Source organism: Trichosurus vulpecula, chromosome 2 (assembly GCF_011100635.1).
Source record: "Trichosurus vulpecula isolate mTriVul1 chromosome 2, mTriVul1.pri, whole genome shotgun sequence".
NCBI classification, from domain to species: Eukaryota; Metazoa; Chordata; class Mammalia; order Diprotodontia; family Phalangeridae; genus Trichosurus; species Trichosurus vulpecula.
In genome coordinates, this window is record NC_050574.1 from 49,042,350 (window position 1) to 49,064,819 (window position 22,470).

At 41.0% G+C, this 22,470-nt stretch overlaps 1 protein-coding gene across 1 annotated transcript in view; it reads right to left on the reverse strand.

Moving 5' to 3' along the window:
- Positions 1–22,470, reverse strand: part of FBXO42 (F-box protein 42) — a 102,674-nt gene that overhangs the window by 24,800 nt on the left and 55,404 nt on the right. The window lies entirely within an intron of this gene.

Genomic DNA, 22,470 nt, shown 5'->3' on the forward strand with positions numbered 1-22,470 from the left:
GAGGGAGGGGAAGAAAATTTAAAACTTATGGAAGTGAATGTTGAAAACTAAAAATAAATAAATTAGTTAAAAAAAAAACTGGCTCAGAAGCACCAGTTTTCCAGAGCCATGATCATACATGGTCAGAGATATTGCATAGTAGTCCTACCAGCACTAAACTGATAGTTGCAAAACAAAAATTCACATTTATGTATTTTATAATTTATGAAGCATTTTCCTCATAATGTACCTGGGCCATATAAGTATGACTAACATTTTATAGATGAAGAAACAGGTTTTGAGAGGTCAAGCAATTGGTTCAAGGTCAGTAAGAAAGGAGCCCTAACTTGAATCCTGTTCTTCAGGCGCCAAGTTTATCACAGGGAAATACCTAGAGGTTTTTTCCTCTTTCATGTTTTTCTTAACTGATTTAAATCTAAAATAATGCAGTAATAATGCTCAACAATTATGGATTTATAACAGTTCATTCACAATATGCATGGTCTATTAGAGACTTTGAAATGCACATATATATAATGTATAAACACAGCCATATGTTTTTTAAAACTTCCTGGGCTATCTATAGTACCTCAAAATTGTAATAACTTTGGACTAGCAAACGTGAAAAATCTTTTGACAGCGTGTGTGTATGTGTATAACGTATCTGTGAATACACATACACCTGTATATGTACATATATATATATATGATCCAGTAGACATGAAATTTGGCTCAGAACAAATAGTGACTCTGACCATTAACACTGTTTTCTTGTCCTGCCTCCCCGTCTCTCCTTCTGAATTAAATTCCTTGAAAAAATGAAAAATAAAAACATCTATACCTCCACTTCTATTAGAATTCTCTTCTAAACCCTCTTCAATTTGGATCCTGAGCTCATCATTCAACTTTAACTGCCCTCTCCAAAATGACCGATGACCTCGTGACTGTCAAATATAGTGGCTTTTTCTCAATCTTCATCCTCCTTGACCATTCAGATCACTTGATATCACTGGCCACTTTCTCCTTTTGGATATTTTCCTTTTTGGATTTTGTGAATTTGCTTTGGGCTCTTCTTTCTATTTACCTCATCTTTCTCAATATGCTTTGCTGACTCTTCATCCAGGCCATGTCAAAACTGTGGGTGGTCCCCAAGGCTCTGTCCAGGGCCCTCTTCTCTCTTCACTGTCTCCCAACCTGCGGCAGGGCCTTACAAGTTCCTGCTCGTCTGATCGGCCACAGTAGGACGCGCTGCACGTAACTCCGACAGTGATGTCATTCACTCTGGTCCTCTTGGAGAATCAAGAACAACCGATGGAACAATCGTACCGTCTCCCTTGTCACTCTCTTCAACTCCCCTGGGTTCAATTATCATCTCTATGCATGTGAGTCTCAGATCTACCTATCCAGCCACAGTCTCTCTCCTGTATCATCAGCTACTTGTTAGATAAACTCAACACGTCTAAAAATGACACATTACCTTTTCCGCATACCCTGTCCCCCTTCTGAACTCCCCTACTACTGGTAAGGGCGTTACCATTCTTTGGCACCCCTTAACGTCATCCCTGATTCTTCTCTCCCTCATCCCACGTATCTAATCAACGGTCAAATGCTGTTATTTTGTTCTCCACATTTTTCATGAACATCTGCTCGTCCTGATTCACATACCCGGCCCTTTAGTTCAGGCCCTCAATAGCCCTCACCTGGACCATCACGACAATCTCTTCCCATTCCAATTCACCCAAACTACCACAATGACTTTCTGTGTGTGGTGTCTGATGTAGCGTAGGTATGATTATGTCACAAACCTCCTACACCTAAACTCCCATGGCCCCCTTTCGTCATAACCTGGCCCCTTCCTAGCTTTTCGGTCTTTGAACACATTCCTTCCCCTCACTCAAAGCCATTCTGGCCTACTTGCTATTCCTCACACAACACTGCATCATTGTATTTTTGCACTGAATGTCCACCATGCCATCTCTACCTCCGAGAACCTCAGAAAAGGTTAAGAGAACCTCAAAGAAAGTTAAAAGCAACAAAACCCCATGAATGGATGCATACCTTGAGCTCACTTAGCATCCCTTCCCCCACCACACACCATGTTACTGGTAGCAAACCTATACTAGCAGACCCAAGGAAGGGCCCAACCCACCAGCTTTCAACAAAAAACTCCCCAAACAAAAAACAAAAAAGCCCCAGCCTCTGAGCTCAAAGCCATATCCCACCCCCACCTACTCGGAGCACTGAAAACTTAAACTACAGAAATCAATCAGGCAGCTCTCTGAACCACCAGGATTCGGGCAGAGAACTGAGGGATCAGGACAGGATACTACAAGGGGAGGCCAGGCAGCACTCCAGTGAGCCTGAAGAAAAGAGGACAACATCCAGCTGGGGTCCATTCTGTCTGCCCAAAAGTCATCTGGGGCAGAGACCTAGTCTGGTGAACAATAGATTGCTCAGCATGAGAGGAGACAGAAACATTTTGAGATCCAGCCCTCAGGGAAACTACTAGCAGAAGAGAAGGAGTCAGAAAGTAAGCAAAAGGGGAAAATAAGGAGAGCAGAAAGACTGAAATTACCAAAGATCTCAAGAAGAAAACTCAAAGATCTCGAACATAATCAGACAAATTAATAGAGAAGCAATTAACAGCAGGAAGAAATGTGGGATCCAGATCCAGAAAATGAGTTCAGGCATATACTATGAATAAATACTACAAAATAAAGGAAAACAATCCAACACTTGATGAGACGGAGGATCCTGTGGAATCTGAGAACATGGCAACACAACCTGCTATTTATGAGTGGTTCAAAAGAGAAATGAGAATTACGGGAACAGAGTATATAACCTGGATAACAAAAATAACAGGCAGAACGAAAAAACTTGAATCTCTTATGGCAAGTTTCAGCACAGAAACAAAAGAAAGTAAAATTGACTGTAAATGCAAATATACAGAAGTGAAGGTCAATCTAGAAGAAAAGCAAAAATCAAAATATTATAAGAAAATGTGCTCTCTAGCCTAGTAAAATATACTAATCTCAAAGACAGGACATGTTAGTAAAACCGAAAGATCATAGGTTTCCCAGAAGATGATGACAAGTCAAAAAAGCTGAATACCATAGTACAAAAAATAAATTAATAAATAAATGAAAGAACTGCCCAAAATTTCTGAGCATTTACTGCCACCAAAGTCCTTGGCACTGTCGTATGGTGCAATAAGAATGAATACAGCTTTATCAGTGGAAATAACATCAAAGAAGATAAATGCCCAGGTGGTACACTGTTGTACCCTAAGAACCGTAGGGCCCCCTTCTACCTGACTTGCAAGTGAAATCTCCTCCATATATTATCTCTCCTACTAGAACGTGACTCCCACCAGAGAGCAGAGGGCTTGCCTTTCTATTTGTATCCCCAGTGGTTAGCACAGTGCTTTGTATAAAATGCTTGTTCATTCCTTCATTTTTCTCAGTATCATCTGATAATTTATTAATTGTAGCTGTTGGGTACTTTTATGTATACACAAAGAAGATGCTAAAAAAAATGTGCAGAATTGAATGAGAGCTATTTAGAAGTAAAAATAGTAAAAAGTGGTGCTGATCTTGGGTTTCAAGCAAGGGTTCAAAGAAAAGTCCCTCCTTTCCTAAAAGGCCCAACTCAGCTGCTACCCATCCCCACATTTCTCACAACCCTTTGCCATGATCCCTTGTGCATTTCTCTTTGAAAAATAGTTATTTGTATATACGCCACCCTCTCTCCCTGTGTGCTAAGTTCTTAGGGGCAGAGGCTATGTTGTTTTTTTCATCTTCCTTCCCCAGTGACTAACATTTGGCCTTACACACAACAGGCACTTAATAAATGTTTACTGAATGAAAAGTCAGTCAGTCCTATTCAGTGGAGAAAGAGCCAGGATAAACACTATGTAGTTCAACCTCCTTGCCCTGCCTATTTGGCTCTCCTCAGTTTATCCAGCTAAGACTTTCCACATAAGAGCATGCTGTCACAGGCTCATCACAATGAAAACTTGCTCTCAGGAAAAAGGTAGGGTACAGAATAGTGCATGTTGTAAACTACCAGATGTGATTAGGGTGCTTGGGTTTGCTTAATTGCTTTTTGTTTTTGGTTTTTTTTTGTAACAAGAGAGAATCATATGGAGTCATAGGACATACTGGATGGATAATGACTGTGGTATAAAAAACAGGAGACATCAATAAAACTTATTTATTAAACAACAGAAATCTATACATGTTAGAAAGGTCCCAGTGTCCATTTCCAAAGCAAAACACCTGCACTGCTTGATAAAGGGCTGGGCCCAAAGTCAGGGAAATCTGAGTTCAAACCCAGCCTCAGACACTTATTAGCTATGTGACATTGGGCAAATTACTGAATTTCTGCCTCTCTCAGTTTTTTCATCTTTAAATTGGTGATGATAATAGCACCCAACTCTCATGGTCCTTACAAGGATCAAGTGAGAAAATATTTGCCACGTGCTCTGTAAACCTTAAAGAGATATAAAAATACTATCAATCACCACCACCATCACCGTTTAGAAACCCTTTTGGCTCTGTTTCCATTCAGGGCAAAGGTCTTCATATAGATATCTCCTTTAATCATACTGTTCCCAGTCCCAATAAATGGGGAAATATGGGAAAATCAGCTAAGGCTATGTACTATACATACATGCTTTAGAAGGGAGCTAACATAACACAGCAAAGAACACAAACATTAATTTTTTTAGTTTAATCCAAGTCTTGTGTCTTTGCTACAAATGTCAGTACACAAAAGCACCTGCTAATAAGGCCAAGGTCCTCACTGACTACCAAAAAATATAGGATTTCAGGGCATACTATCTCAAGGAAAACAAATCATTTGTCTTTAAAATTAAGTAAGCAGAGCAACACATCTGAAAGCTTTCTTCTTAGGGATCAGAGAGAATTTTATTAGCCAAATCATGATCCATTGATCAGTACAAAATAAATAAATCAGATGTTTCCAGTTGTGTAGCTTCTGAAACTTACTGTTCCCTTAAGGCTTTCTAAAGGCAGAAGAGGTCCTTATAGAAACAAAAGATTATCCTAATCTGTATACCTCTTCCCTTCTGGCAGCAAAAGTGAAATTAAATGGGGGGGTGGAGAAAGGGAGAGAGGGAGAAGTGTCTTCTTTTCCCTTCTACCCTCTTCCAAAAATCCCAACATCTCAAATTGCAATATTAACTAATTGCCAGAGTTATTTCCTGCTGTAACTGCTCCCTAAAGAATTTAAATGATGTGAGTAAGAGGGCAATGTTGCATTACAGCAATGCTGCTGTGGATAATTAGGAGTTTTCAGAATTAAGGGAAGGGAGTTATGAGATTTATCCATTCCAGATACTCATTATCCTAAAGATGTGCAAGCCCAGAAAGTAGAAGTAACTGTTGGGCTACAGTGAATTCAAATATAAAAACTGATTTGTAGGGAAAGGACTTTGTATGCTCATGAATAAATCAGTTCAACCCACACTCCCACAAGCAGCCTGATGAAATATTGGACTTACTGGTCTGTTTTATTCATAGTATTGAGAGGCATATTTTCTCATAGGAGAAAGAAAAATTAAATGCCAAAAACGTGTTAAGCCACATCCTAGGGAAGGGTTTGGGCGTAGAATATACAGGAAATTTAAAGTTATGGTTCCCAGAGCCACTATAACAACCATAAAGCACGTTTACGATGAATCCCAATTACAGAGATCTCGAGGATCTAAAAACTGCTTTTAAAAGTCCAGGGGCCACTCAGCTCTGATTTATGGACACAACTACAAGGCGGGGAGCAGTGTCCACAAAAGAGGTTCCCAAGCCTTTGTCAGCAAAAGCATTTTGTTGTCCTTCTACCTACAGAACAAGCAAAGTACGTGTGAAAACGTTTTCACACTCAAGACACATCCCCTCGTGTAGTCCTAGGAAGCAGCAAGGACATCACGGTGAGGCGGGGGAGCCTCCAGACCTCACACTCTTCTCTGGAGCCCAAGACAACACAGACACACTGCCCAAATCTTCTCCCTTTGCTGTGTCCCAGTGGCAGGACTGCCTGGCAATTCAATGCAAAGGCACTGTGTCGAGCCTAACAATCGTAACAAGGCCGGGAAGGCGCGCGGTGGCTGACTGCTGAGGAAATGAGAGCTTTGCTCCCACTGACCTGTAGTCTTTTGCCAGTTAAAAAAGCACCTTGCCTAGCTGACTCCCCACTAAGAGATAGGGAGCAAAATGTATAATTCTAACTATGTTAAATTTTAAAGTTTTTGTATAAACAAAGCCAATGCAAGAAAGATTAGGAAGGAAGCAAAAAAACTGGGAAAAAATCTTTACAACCAGTGTCTCTGACTGATAAATGCCTCATATCTAAAATATACAGGGCACTGAACCAAATTTATAGGAATACAAGTCATTCCCCAATTGAGAAATGGCCAAAGGATATGAACAGGCAGTTTTCAGAGGAACAAATTAAAGATATCTTATAGGCATATGAAAAAATGCTCTAAATCACTACTGATTAGAGAAATGCAAATGAAAACAACTCTTAGGTACCACATCTCTCCTGTCAGATTGGTTAACATGACAAAACAGGAAAATGATAAATGCTGCAAAGGATGTGGGAAAATTGGAACATTGCTACATTGTTGGTGGAATTGTGAACAGATCCAGCCATTCTGGAGAGCAATTTAGAACTATGCCCAAAGGGCTACAAAAATATGCATACCCTTTGACCCAGCAATACCACTTCTAGGACTATGTCCCAAAGAGATCACACAAGCGGGAAATGGACCCGTAGGCACAAAAATATTTATAGCAGCTCTTTTTGTGATTGCATAGAATCAGAAATCAAGGGGATGCCCATCAACTGGGGAATGGCTAAACAAATTGTGGTATATGAATGTAATGGAATGCTATTGTGCAATAACAAATGAGGAACAGACAGACTTCATTACAACCTTATATGAAAGACTTATATGAACTGATGCCAAGTGAGGGGAGCAGAACCAAGAGATCATCATACACGATTACAGACACACGGCATCTGTAAGGACTAACTTTGATAGACGTGACTCCTCTCATCAATGCAAGGTTCAAAGACAGCTCCAAAAGACTTGGCTAACTCTGCTCTCTTTTTTTTTCCCTTCTTTTTTGGTTTTGTTTCTCCTTTCTCATGATTCATTCCATTGGTTATAATTCTTCTTTACAACTGGACTATTATGTAAATAAGTTTAACGTGAAGGTAAATGTAGAACCTACGCTGGATTATATGCCGTCTTGGGGGGTAGGGGGGAGGGGAAAGAGAAAATTTGGAACCCAAAAACCTGTGGAACTGAATGCTGTAAACTAAAAGAATAAAATTTTAAAAAAGCATCTTACCCACATTATCTCTTCTGAGCCTCACAAAAATCCTGTGAGGCAAATAATAATAGTATTCGTTATCTCTGTTGCAGATGAAGAAACAGATCTCACGAGGGACAGGGATGTGCACACAGTCATAGTAAGGCAGCCTTGAAACTCAGGTCCCTGGCCTCCAACTGCTCTCAACACCTCACTGAATTCCCAGTTCTTACCTGAAGATTCATGAACATCCTTTGCTGGGAATAGTGGCAGGAAAGAAAGGCTACTAGCCCAGGCCCTGGGGCCTCCATTTCAATAAGGTTCCCAGCTGACTCCCCACTAAGAATCCTGAACCTGCAGCCAGAGGCACCTGGGTTCCAGTCTCACCGCTGACTCCCAGTAGTCGTGTGACCATGAGCACCTCTGAGTCTGTCACCTCTACAGCAAAATGCAAACACTGCTGCTTTTACTTCACCACCTCCTGGGAGTGTTATGGGAAAAAGACTTTAGTGCTACAGAAATATAAGCTGTTACTACCAATAAGCTAAGCTCCTAGAGACCTAAGGTCCTGCAAATGTCAAGAATATGATGGCTTCCCAGCTTACACAGCTCACTAAACCTTAAGTCTCTCTCCACTCGAGCAGCTCTGACTATGTCAGACACTACCACCCCCAAGCCCATTCAATAAATTAACCTCCAGGATCATATATAAAAGCCTCTCATAAGTTGGCCTCTTCCTAGCTTTCCAGTCTTCTTACACCATATTCCCCTCTTTATTCTCTCTGATCCAGTGACAGTGGGTTCTTCACTGTTCCTTGAACAAGACATTCCACCTCCTGATTCCAGATATTCTCACTGGCTGTTCCCCGCATCTGGACCTCTCGTCTTCCGGGCTCCCCTTGTTAAAATCCCACCTTCTACAGGAAGCCTTTCCTGATGGCCCTTAATGCTAGTACATAGTTGTTTGGATTCTGTCTCCCCGATTTGAGGAAGCTCCTGGAGGGCAGGGCCCAGCATGTAAGCACAGTGCCCGCCCCCCAGGAGGCACTGCACACTAGATGACGGATAGTGGAAAGAATATTGACCAACCTCACCTGTCTGACCTGGGCCAATTCACTGAGTTAGCCTCTGAAGTCCATTATGGCTCTAAAGAGATGATGCTATGGAGAGGAGCCACCAAGTCCAACATTTGCCAATTTGCTTTAGTCTGAGTTTCCACTCCTCCCAGAAGGGAGGTCAGTAGTTCACAAGAACATTCACCAGGGGGAACCCTGAATATGAGGTAAAGGTAAGGGGACTTTTTTCTAACAGTAGCCAAGAACTCTAAAACAAGCAAATTATTAAATTCTTTCCCAAACCTTCAGATTTGCAAGTCTAGGAACCACTTTCTTATTCCATCATTATTCCCTCCATACAGAACTTCTAAGCATAGTCCAATTGGACAAAATAGATGCTACAGATTACTAAGACAAGTACCTTAACTGAGGGATCGCCTTCTATTCTCCCAAAGTGAATGGCTCACCACTAGCCTGATGGCTGCTTGCTACAATACAAGAAATACTGGCTCTGGGGTCAAAGGACCTGGGTTCAGATCTTACATCTGACACTTCCTGTGTGACCTTGAGTAAGTCACTTAATCTCTCTGGGTCTGTTTCCTCATCTGTAAAATGAAGGATTGAACTAAATGACCTTTGAGACCCCTTCCATATCTAGCCGTATGACCTGAAAGAGCAATCAGTCCTCTGCTTAGTTCACAGTGTCATGAGGCTGACTATCCTCCATTAACAAACCCTTCTGATGCCTCTGCCCAGCATCCAGGGAGCCTGGATTCTCTAGGACTAATGCCAAGGGAGTACTAGTGCTGCCTGGGCCCATCTACATAGTGGAACAGACTTGAAAAACAGACTCGGGAATGGACTACATCCCTTTTCCTCCAAACTAGCTAAGCTGAGAGAGGATCACTACCAAAAAGTTTAACCAAAGGGTGATGAATTTTTCTGTCAAAGAAATTCATAAAGTTCACTGAAAGATATAGAGGGGTTTTAATTTTTATTAATAGAACAAGCACTCATACAGGCAAAATCGTATCTTCTGAAAGTATGAAGTTCTGAGAGGGAAGGTTGTTACCAGTCTTCAGGGACTAGTTCTTACTATGACTAACTTTTGCACATTTTTCTAAAATACAATGTTTGCTTTGCAAAGCCTTTCCTACCCTCCAAAAGGGCTTCACAGCTAAGAAAATGGCACTTGGTCCAGGGCCAAAAATAATTAATCCTTTTATTCTAAATTATACTTTGCAACAACAATGGAATATTGCCACATGTACCAGTCATTATTGAAGGAATCCTCAATGGGCATTACTGCCTGGGCAGCACTATTTAATTAATTATTTCTTTTTGGCACTGCATCTTCCTGTCTCTCTGTGGACAGAAGTGCAGTAGCTATTCATGGACCTGAACCCAATACTGATAGTCACAGAAATTTTAAGCTACTCTATTTTTTCAGCCTGGGTATGTTTGCCCTTCCTTAGGGAACCAGTAGTCTCCCATTGCCCGAGGTTAAATGCACTGGCACCAGATTTAGCTTAGACAACAGAGATCTTCACCCTTATGCTGTTCAGAACTCTCCCACTCAAGGGGATCCATCAGGCAGTCTCCCCCAGTAAAGAGATTAAAGGTGTGTCCCTATATCTGATCCCAGCACCTTGCTTTAAAAATAAATTCCATAGTGACTTGTTTTGAAGGGTCAGAGTTGGAGAGAGTTCTGTTCAAATTTACTTCATTTGAAATTTACTAAAACACTTAGCAGCAGCATGGCATAGTAAATGGGAGACTGGCTTTGGAACCAGGAAGGCCTGGGTTCAAGCCTTACCTTTGACACCTACAAAGCATGGCTTGTCCAGTTCTCAGTAATAGTTCTAAATACTCTTCCAATATCCAAAGGCCAAGAGGTCACCTTGAATACACCAGATCAAATCAGTCCTAGCATTCACTATCTTAAAAGAGGGTAATTAGGACAAATCTTAGGTGCACATCAAGGTCACTGGCCAAGCTAGCAATGCTTAGGCATTGTATTCACTTAACAGCACTGTGTTTTCTGTATATATGGTAGTGCCTACAACTGTCTACCAAGTACTTCTTAAATAACATTTTTGAAAGATACCTGTTACAAATATCCTGAAAAAGAATCTAAAGAAATGAATAATAAAAATAAAATCGCCAGCCCAACCTTCTGCTCTCAAGTTCAGGACATAACTGTTTTTTCTGGTGCCTCAGGATGACCAAGGGCTATCTTCCAAATAGCAGCAAGAGTGGAATGGCTCAGGACAGTGATCATTTAATGATGTTCCCTTGTCTACACTTGCCTTCTTCACCACAAAGATGGAGTGAATCCTCTACCACTCTCCTTCAAGCACCAAAGACTAGTGAACAGTGGGAGAAAATGCTGGGTAATTCCTGGGTAATCCATGCAGAAAAGTATTCTCTCAGATTCTAAAGATGACAAAGTTGAAGCGACATTTATTTGTCACTCTTTCCTATCTGATGCCATCTGGTAACACAGTGTGAAGTGGTCTTTGCTTTTCCAAGGAAAAAGAAAAACAATCCCCAAAACAATCCATGATAAAGCGCTAGCTGAAAAACATGGAACAGTTTCAGAAATTCTGTTCTCAGTCATGGGACAAGAGTCTCAGCTCCTCATTCAGGCTTGAGCCAGGCACTGATACATCAGCTGGAAAGTGAGAAGGCGGGACCAGATGCTTCCTAAGGTCCTTCCAGGCCCACTGCAAAGAGTCCTGGATCTAGGTCAGAAGGCCCAGGCTCTAGAGCCAGCTTGGCTGCTTACCTGGCCAAAGAGACACAGTAGTCACTACTGCTCTCTGCAGCCATTTCCTCATTTTGTAAAGGTAGGAATTTATGAACTTATTTTATAAGGATTTCTCCCAAGTAAAAAAAGCAGAATTGACAGATGGCAGAGTGGGAATTTTAAAATTCCTAAGGTTAGCATTCCAGATGCCCAGGTTAGCATCTCCTACAGCCTCTGACTGTAAGAGACCATGTTTTACGGCTGGGGAGGTGAGACTGACATCTCTTACTACAAAGAGAGAGAAAGAAAAAGGAAAAAGCAAAGCACATTGTAAAGGAAACTAGCTTAACCTGAATGCAAAAGCCAATACCCACTAGTTTAGAGAGACAAAACACAACAGCCAATCTGAACGTGTAAAGCATCAGGAATATTGCTTGCATAAAAGGAGAACCAGGCAAAAAGCATAAGGTCCCAGAACTTTGCTCCAGAAGAAGAAATCAGAAGTTCTGAAAAGATGAAATCACCTGCCCCCAAATGAAAGTGATATTTGATAACCAATAAAGTGATTAATCCTTTATTGCTGACAAAGTCCTGATCAAATAGAGATAACCAATAGGCTCAGATGCTATCAGGGAGAAGATGTGGAAAAACCCTGAGAAGCTGGTTTCTCACCAACTGTTTGGAGAATGTAAATGGAGGTATGACTGGATGACAGCCAGATACTACCAACATCCAGAGTGGTCATGACTGATACACAAAGCTGCTGAATTGCTCAGGGGAATTCCTCAGTGATTACTGGTAGGACAACACAGAGGTCAGAAGTGATGAACAGAAGACATCTTTCATGTCAGCCCTAAAGATACTGACCTTTAAAGATTTTTTTCCTTCCTTTACCAGTTTGAAGGGGCACATTTTAGGGCATAAAACTTAAACTATTTAAATCTAAGCATCATTTGGTAATATATTGGAATAAGACGCCATATAAAGTAAAGTTTACTGTAGTCATAAAGGACGAGCCTGCTGTTTAGGGGAAATTATGACAACCTAGAACAAACAGAGTTAGATGGTTTGATGGTTTTACGGCAGCAGGAGGAACACAGAACCAAAGAGTCTTCTTGTTAACGTGGTAGAGAAAGATTATCACAGCTTTGGGATCCCAAAGCGAAGGGATCTAAGTGAAAGTCATCCCTTAATTCTCAGTGCAGGTCCAGGCTTTCACCTGAGAAACGGGAATACTTTACAGACATATAACAAAAAAGATGTGAAAAAGTATTAAAAGGATGTTAGATTTCACTAATTTTAGGGATGGGAATAAGGTAAGAGGAAGTAGTGGAAAGAATACTAACCATGAAATTTAAAGACAGGGAGTTTGCATTTTAGCTCTGCCCCTCATATGATCTTTAAATTATCTAACCTGAGTCTCAATTTCCTCTATTTGTAAAATATGGCTACTTTTACTCCCTACAAGTAATAAGAAAACCAATGAGCACTACAAATATAAAGCATTATTAACATTTTATATTATTAAAAATATATACTATTAATATTTTAATATCATGTTGTAAAATACAAGCTCCCTGCGGGCAGAGCCACTTTGTTGTTTTTGTCTCTCTATCTTCAGACTCTCCAGGGCCACAATCAAAAAGCCTTTTCCAGTATCACAGAACCTACCAGTTAATCAAAATTGAATAGCTAACTTTGAGATCACAGAATTTTAAAGTTTGAAGGCATCTTAGAGGATATGTAATCTAACTCTTTTCTTAGGAAAATTGGAAAGTCCAAGGTCACACAGGAGCTTGGAGTGGAAGTTAATAAGCAGCATCTCATCTGGATGAGTTCTCCCTCTCTATAAGAAAGGTGCTGAACAAGAAAGAAACACTACATGGACTGGGAGGGGGAGGGAAAGAAAAAAAGGAAAAAAGGAACCAAACCTAGAGAACGAAGGTTCACAAGTTAAAATACAGTAGAAAAGCCAGCTCTTCAACCAGGACCAACTAGTTAAGTCAGATGATGTTTTAAGCTTTGAGTCTTTGCTTAACATTTATAGACAATTTTTTTATTTACAGATCACTCCGTGGAAAGTTTTAAAACTTAGTTTCCTTTTTGAGAAACAATTAAGAGCCAAATCTTCCAGAGCCAAGTATTCCATTTCAAATGTAAGTGTCAAATGTTCACTTAGGAATTTAGTCATTTCCAATAATAAAAAATGTTTAGCATAAAAGAAAATTACTGGCTATCAATCAAATACACAGAGCTAGCCTCAATATGAAGAAAGAAGAATGAATGGTCTTGGCAGCAACTGAGAGCTACTCTTTCATCATCACTTTTAGGCTGAATCTAAACACAGTCTTTATTTACATCAGAGGGAAAAGAAGAGAAAAGCAGAGAGGAGAAGACATGACAAGTAGGACACAACTGCTTACAGAATGGCTTAACCGCCAAATGCATAAGGTTGGAGATGGAAAAAATTCCAGATCTTCCCAGGCAGCGACATTTTCCAACATGAAACTAGACTGTCTTTGCATGGCTACATGTGTTATCAATAGTAATAAAGTTATCTACCCTTCCTAAGACATATCCCTAGTGCCTGACAATCCTGATTGCCTGGTTCATGAAATGTTTTCCCCTCAGAAATCGACTGTGATTATTCTATTTTTTTTTTGTATTACAAATCCAGGTAGAAAAAATTAGGCCGCTTTCCTAGGTTTTGAATGTGTTAACATCTGGAAGACATACAAAGCATGAGCATATATCTGAGGAGTCAGACCTGAGCTTTGAACTTCTGTGATTCTGAATCAATTTCTGAGATTTGTCTGAGCTCAAAAATAATTGCTTTTGGACAAATCACCTCAAATAAACTGTCATCTGTGCTGCCAATGCAAAGGTAATGACTGAACAACTGTGGACTCAAAGTGCAAGATAAGTGTTAGGATTTATTTTTGAAGATAGAAATAAAAACAACCACCACTTAAACTAAAGCATACAAATGTCTGCAAGTAGGTTTTAATGATCTGTTTAACTTCCTCTATTTTCCTGGATTATAAAACTGAAAGTTACAACTATATCAACTTTTATATAATAGAAGAATCACATCATCTCTGAGTTGGAAAGGACCTCAAAAGGGATCTAGTCCAAATTGCACCTTTTCTAAGTTATAACTAGTATAGCCAAGTCTGAGGCTTTGGTTGATATTTCTCCTCTCAGGGAGGAGATCTGGAAATGCACAAATGACACACCAAAGCTGAAAGGACAAGGGTTTCCTGCCCACACTCTTGTCAGTAGCCCTTATAAACTCATTCACTCAATAAACACTGATCTTCCACATAGATGCCAAGGATTTGTACTAACGGGTAGATCTAACTATGTTACCCTGTTTCCTCTCAAACTCCAGAGGCTCCCTAGTTCCAACAGGATCAGAGATTTAGATTCTCCACAACCTGACACATTTCTATCTTTCCAGTTTTCTCACATTTTACTCCCCGCCACATATGCTAACAATGAAATGTCACTGGCCTCCTGGCTGCTCCTCACACATGACATTCCATCTCCTGCCTCTGGGCCTTTGCATTGGCTGCCCCCATACCTAGGATGCCCTCCCTCCTCTCCTTGGCCTCTTAGAGCTCCTAGTTCCTTTAAGACTTAGTTCAAATATCATCTTTTGTATCTCCAGATGCTAGACCTTCCCCACTAAGGTTACCTTTTCACTATTCTCTCTGTAAGCAGATGGACAGACAGATGGACAGACAGATCTTATCTGTACCCCTTTATATTTAGGTATAAGCTCTTTTTTTCAAAGGTAGATGTTTTTGCGTTAACACAATGCCTAACACTTCATATAACCAGTACTTAATAAACTCTTGTTGATTATTAGTGTACTATATCCCTGGAATATGTCAAACATCATTATGAGGAACTGAGGGAGCTAATGTTTAGGTAATGGAGACCCTGCCCTCATGAACCTTACAGTCTAGGGCAGGGAAAAGACACCAAATCATAACTAATAAACTGAGGGGGTAACATTGGATGTTAAAACAATACTTTAAGGTTTGCAAATCTTCAATGTAAGGTTTAAATATAGTCTCTCATTTTATGCTCATAACTGTGAGGTGGGTACCATACAGATGAGGCTGAATTTAAGCAACTCGTTCAAGGTCACAGAGCTCCTAAGAGTCTCCTAAGGATCTGAAATCAGGTCTCCACGAATCTAAGCACAGTGTTCTAGTCACTGTGCCACCTTGTCTTCTCTCATCATTCATATCCAAGGAGATCATTTAACAAGCACTTATTAAGCAACTGTTAAGCACCAAGTACACAGCACAGGACACACCTACACTAGGCGGGTGCTTCGAATGGAATAAGTAGCCATAGGCCAAAGGCACAAAGGACTAAGAGTCAAGGACAGTATAAAGTTGGACTGGTTACCTATTAGGGGAAAAAAAGCCAAAGCAAGGCTGATAGCCTGGGAAAAAGGGAGGAAGGTAAAGTGACTAGAGGTTACAGTGAGGATGGGGAATAACTGTAGGAGAGATAAAAGGGCACAGGGAGAGACAGTCCTATATGTAGAAATCTGCTATAGATCAGAGGTAGAACGTATGTCCCTGTGCATGTGGCTGGGATGGAGGAAAGATGAAGATCATGGGGAGATAAGGAGGTTGATAAACTGGGAAGTTGGGTATCAGACCCTAAATTATGAACCTAATCCCAATTATATCAGAATTTCTACAGAAAAATAAACCCCAGTGGCTTCCTATCATCTCTAAGAGCAAATACAAACTCCTGTTTGGCTTTCAAAGCACTCCTTAACTTGCCCCCACCCCATGTCTTTCCAGTCTTCTTATAACTTACATCCCCACCCCACCCTCAAGTCCTCTTGGACACTGGCCTCTTGACCAAGACCCTCCATCTCCCAACTCCAGGCATTTTGTTGAATGTTCTCTGTCTCCCTCTGCTTATCTCCCCCTTCTGACTTCCCTGACTTTCTTCAAATCCCAGCTAAAATCCCACCCTCTACATGAAGTCTTTCCCAATACCTCTTAATTCTAGTCCCTACCCTCTGTTGATTCTTTCCAATTAATCCTCCCTTACAGTTTGTCCACACGTAGCTGTTTGCATGCTGTTTCCCCCATTAGACTCTGAGCTTTTTGGCAAGAGGGACTGTCTTTGGCCTTTCTTTTTATCCCAAGTGATTAGCACAATGCCTAACTATTCAGATTAATTAGCAGGTGCTTACTAAATGCCTACAAGCTCACAAATCAGATCCGACTTGCGTTGTTTTGACTGTCACTACTGTTTTCTGGAACACAATCTACTACATCAACTATAGCAAGGAAACCTGAGAGGAGCTGATTGCATTCCCTGAATGGAAAACTCTGGTGCTCCCTCTGGGAGCCAGATTAGACCCTTGAAATCTCCAGACTCAAAGGTCATGGGCCTGTGACAGGTGAAATCTGAAATAACTGAAGAAACAATTAAACAGTGCATGCTGACAGCATAACAAATCGGGACCCGGCCTCCTCAGCTTGGCACTGGACCCCAAGTACAGGTGGAAAACAGATTTTTATGCATAAAAAAACAATTAACAGAACATAAACCAGGGTATAAGATTAAGTAATCTGCTATCTAATTGAAGGAAAGATTAGGGACTTGCCAAGTTGGGAAGGAAGGAATGAAGAGATGTAATTCCTGAAATCAGAAAAAGATGCCCTATTCCCCCCAAGTGTCTGTATTCAATTAAAAAAACAACAAGGAAACAGTAACTTATTGACACAGTACAGGGCCAGTTTTCAGATAAAACATGTGGATTGCTTGAGATGTTTAATTGTGAGAAAATTCCTCGCATTAATCCTCAGATTTGACTGGGTTTCTAGTCAGCATGACCTAGGTCCTTAGTTAAGGGTCTCTAAGAAGCAGGCAGAGGTGGTCCAGCTTCCCAGCCACACAAGGCTAGGTTCAAACAATGCAATAAAGTTTTCTCACAATTCCCATAATTGAATAAAGTTTTCCCATAGACAGAAACTGGACTAGACTTATAACTGAATAGAAAGGGAACTGAGCCTAGAAGCAGGACTGAATTACAAGATGGAGTCAGTGTGATTCACTCAATCCCCACAATTTCTACCCATGGTACAGTCAAATGGGAATAGAGTCCAATTCAGCCTTGAAGGACACCACACTTGGGTCAGAAAACCTGGCTTCCAGCCCCATTTCCCCCTCACCACTTACTAGTTGTTTAACCTCAGGCAAATTACTGAATCTCTATAGATTTAAGTTATCTATTCTATAAAGCAGCCCAAGAATGAGATCAGATAATTCTCTGGGTCCCTTTGATGATTCCCCCACATAAAACAAAAGCAAAAACAGGATCAAAGGCAAGAGCTAAAATACAAAGTCTTCTTGGTAAATCCATTACAGTTAGATCCTAGCAAGAATCATATATATGAAGAGTGACCAGATAGATCATAGATTTAGTGCTAGACATTACTCAGAGGTCATTCAGTCCGACTCCACTACTATACAAAAGGAAAAATTGACATTCAAAAAGGTTATGGGACTTAACTAAGGCCACATAGATACTAAATGGCTCCGACTCCAAAACCAGCACTTTTTCCCAATAAGACTTGAATGTCTCAGCCATTTTACACTTCAGCCACAAGACTCTGGGCAAGTCACCAAAACCTGCATTGCAGATCTGAATTAAGAAATCTGTTTTCATCTAAACCCATTTCCTTTCACACTCCTTCCATTTTCTGGCCATCTTTGAGACTTGGGCACCCTCACTTCATGACAATGCATGACTCACAGGTCAAGCATGGTGTGGAAGTCACAACGTTCCTTGCTTTCCATGACCACTTCCAGACTTTCCCTCTACAACCATCGCTAGCAGCAAGTTATCATCCTTTGACGTATAAGTGATCCAAATTTTTTTTACCACCTAATCCAAATCCTCACAGCTGTAGCCATGGCCATCATCTACTGTCACACAGGACATTCCCCTTCAGTACTCAGTAAGTTAAATGTCTGGCTCACAGTCCTCTCCACCACAATTCTTGCCCTCCTAATAGGGGATTTTCATCTATATATTTATACTCTCTCAAACTACCCTACCACTCTAGTTCCTCAATCTATTGTACTTCCCCATTCTATTGTACTTCAGATCCACAGAGACAGTCATACCCTTAATCTAGCTGTCACCCACAAGCATTCCACTTCCATGTTGTAAGCAATGAATTTCTTTTTCTGATCATAATCTTCTAGCACATTCTATCTTTCCTTTTGCTCAACAGCCCCTACACCTGTTCTTCAACCACACCATGACCTCCAATCCCTCCATCCCTCAGTTCTTTCGCAGGCCATCACCCCTGCACTGGCTCCACTCTGCTCTCTTCCCTATCTCTAGGGAAATTACTCCCTGCACTCTCTTATCCTGTCACCTAAAATACCTTAGATTAATCCCATCACTCACCGCCTTCCCTCCCATTCATGTGTCACTGAAGGGAGCTGGAGAAAAACCATGAAACGCTGCTGATTTGGTCCACTACAGATTTATGCCACATAATCTGAATTGGGCACTCCCTCCAACAAGGCAATCCTTTTACACCTGTTCAATTAATTTGTCTGGAGGAGTAGAAATGCAAACTCATCTCAATGGCGATTTCAAACCTTTTCAGCAAACCTCAAGCCTCCCATGATACTTTCCTCCTCTCCCCTTCTTAGCTGAAGATCTTCACTCACATTTCATTTAAAAATGCTTTAAAAATCGAAACCATTTGCCAAGAGCTCCCTCTTCTCTTTTTTCCTCTATACTATTTCTTTTCTTTCTTTCTTGAGAGGGGAAGGCAAGGCAATTGGGGTTAAGTAACATGCCCAAGGTCATACAGCTAGTGTGTCAAGTATCTGAGGTCAGATTTGAACTCAGGTCCTCCTGACTTCAGGGCCAGTGCTCCACTCACCGCGCTACCCAGCTGCCCCCTCTATACTATTTCTAATGGTGATCTCATCCACTCCCGTGGACTCAATTATCCTCTCTATACAGATGATTCCCAGATCTACACAATCCTAATTTCTCTTCTGAGCTCCAATCATGCATCACCAACTGCCCTCTGGACATCTCAAATTCAGTATGTCAAGAAGAGAACTCATCTCTTCTCACTGCCGCACCCCCCCCCCCAACCTTTGCCTTCTTCCCAATTTCCCTATTATTCTTGAGGGCACCACCATCCTTCTAGTCACCCAGGCTCAAAACTTTGGGGTCATCTTCACTCAGCCTCACTCCACACATCCAAACTATTGTCAAATATACCCTATTCAGTAAAGATCCTTATCCAATAGGAGCTCCCAGATTAAACAGGAATCTTTTATCTGGCACTGAAAGCACTTTACAACCTGGCATCTTCCAGCTAAGAAGGTCTGCTTGCTGTTCCTTATAGGTGACACCTCTCTGGACTCCATACACTTGAACTGGCAATAGAACCTAAATGGCTGAAATGCTCTAACTCTCCACTCCTAACTCCCAGCTTCAAGCCTCAGGAGGCCTTCCCTGGTACCTCCTTATCACTAGTCAGGTACCTGTAAGATGAGTCTCCATTTTACACTGTCTGCATAGTTTAAGTTATAGCTATTTGCACACCATGTCCCCTATCAGAATGTGAGATCCTTTACAGCAGTGACTGTGATTTTACCTTTCTTTGCCCCAGAATTAAGCATAGTGCCTGGAACAAATTAAGCACTTAATGCTTGCTCACTAGCTTGGAGAATCAAGTGATAATGTGAAAATGTTTCATGTGTAGAAAGCAGTTATGCAACTGTAAGTTAATATATTTTAAATCTGTATGATCATCATTGATCTCCTTCATACGTTTTTTTTGATGAAGTTCAGATTCCAAGAGTCTGAGGACAAGTGACTTTATATTTAGTTTCTCTGAATGACTGTAGAGTTGGAAAAAAATGACTGCTTTTTGTACCTGAATAAGAGTTTGGGCATGTAATCTCGTCTTCTCTAGTTTCACTGAAAGCACTTTTGAGATAACTCCAATAGAACAACAGGGATTAACTGAATTTTGTCCTATTCTCACATAATGCTGATCTCCTCTGCTAGATTTCTATGATTGGAAAATTTTTCATTCTATGCAGTTTGGAGATTCTGACCGATGATTTTCCATTTCCAATGAGGTTTACTTAATGAATTCTCAAAGAGAGAATATGGTTTTTATCTGTAATATGGAAACTTATCAAGGGTAGTGAGTTACTGGTACATAATTTTAGCTATGTGATCATGTCTTTCTAGATATGCAATAAATGCTAAATCTGTGCAACCTGGAATGATACATTGCATAAATTCCATCATTATCATTATCCCATTCTCATCTCTTTAAATGGAATTCTGCTAAGATTATTGCTGTTTCCTCATCATTCTTCTTGCTCTTTCACATACCCCTTGTCTGGGTTTCAAAGATTATCTGGTTCAACCCCTTCATTGGACAGAAAATGAAGCTATGACCCTCTCCAGCTTTAACATGCTGTGAATTTATGAGCTAATAAAGCAAATGGCATGACAGTCATGTAAGAACTCGGTGATGTTAGTGTCTCTACTAAGACCCTGTGTTGCCCACCCTTTGTTTAGCATGTCAGCTCCACTAAATAAACTCTGGTTTTGAAGACCAAGTACTCACTACATCTCCTGGCAAACATGGAGAAGAAGGTGTACAACTAACCAGCACAAGAAGACCTGTGGGAGTCCCCTCCCCACCCTCAGCATCTAACCCGGTGAGTCACACTCACCACCAGCAGATCAACAACCACATTCTGTTCAGAAAGAGTCACTAATGTCTCAACTCAGAACTGATTTTGGTCAGCACTCATGACAGCATGCAGAAACATTTCCTCAGGGAATCTTCCCATGGGATTGCTGCCTAAATGATATTCTCACAGGACTATCTTCTAACAGTGCTACTGATTAATAAAGAAGAAGGAATTTCAAAAGTTTATTTGGGGAATAGAGGGCCTAAAAGTAGATAAGGAGATGGCATCAATCAAAAGCTACAGGGAAGAACAGAAAGAAGAGAAGGAAGAAGGAAAAAAAGGAATAAAGGAAAAAGAGGAAGGAAATAAACATTTATTGAGCATCTACTGTGTGCCAGGCCCTGTGCTAAGTGCTTTGCAAGTATTACCTCATTTAATCCCCACAACAACCCTGGGAGGGAGGGGCAGTTATGACTGCCATTTTACAGTCAAGCAAACTAAGGGAGCCAGGGATCAAATGACTTGCCCAGGATCACACAGATAAAATCACTGCACTGATTTTAGTTACTTCCTAAATGAATGTCTAGAAAAGGAGTCCCAAGAGACTTCTGTTGAGGTTATCTCCTGATTGCCACATCTCTCTCCCCAAGGTGTGGTGTTTAAGGTTGCAAACAGAAGGTGGGGGCAGGGTAAATGGAATGATTCTGTACCCTGATCTAATGATTCCCCAAATCTCTAAACCGTAGGCAAGAAAGCACATATCCCCCAATTAAACCTGCCACTACTCGCCAATCTTTCGCATGTCTGTTAATGGCAACATCATCCATGCATTCAGTCCCCCAGACTCAAAACCCCAGGACTATCTTTGATTCTTCCTTCTCATTCACCTCCCACAGAACTATACAATCAGCGACCAAGTTCTGTTGATTCTCCTTCCGCAAGAATGTTCAAATCCGTCTCCATTCACACTACTACCACACTAGTTCAGGTTTTTGTCACCTCTCATCAGTCCTATATTAGGCTCCCTGCTTCTAGTTTCTCTTCCCTGATCCATATAGTTTTCCAAATAATGGCTTTCCTAATGCCCAGAACTGATCATGGCACATCCCAGTTCAAAACCAAATGGCAAAAAGGCAATATGCACATTACCTACCTACAGGCTCCTTCCCGGGACTTCCTTACCTAATAGTATCCTCAACTTTCCTAGAATACTCTGCCTGGACCTCCCTTTTCCCCTTTCATAAGCCCCCTCATATTAAACTTTCTCACATTTCTTTTTTTGTAGCAGTCAGAGTGGGACATAAAGGACAAAGTGCTGGGTTTGGAGATAAAGGACCTGAGTTCGAATCCCAGCTCTGTCACTGACTACCTGTGTACCTACCTTCAGGCAAGTCACTCAATCTCCCTGTGCCTTAGTTTCCTCATCTAAAAGAGGAGGAGGGGGCACCAGATGCCCCTGTGTTCCTGTGAGTCCTCTGACTTCCTAAGGGAAGGGACTGGGCCCTTTTCATGCATGTTGTTCTAGAGCCTAGTACAGTGCCTTACATATAAGAGTCATCTGAGAGATGGTTAGCGAATCGAATAAAACATTGAAACTAACTGATCTTCAAGC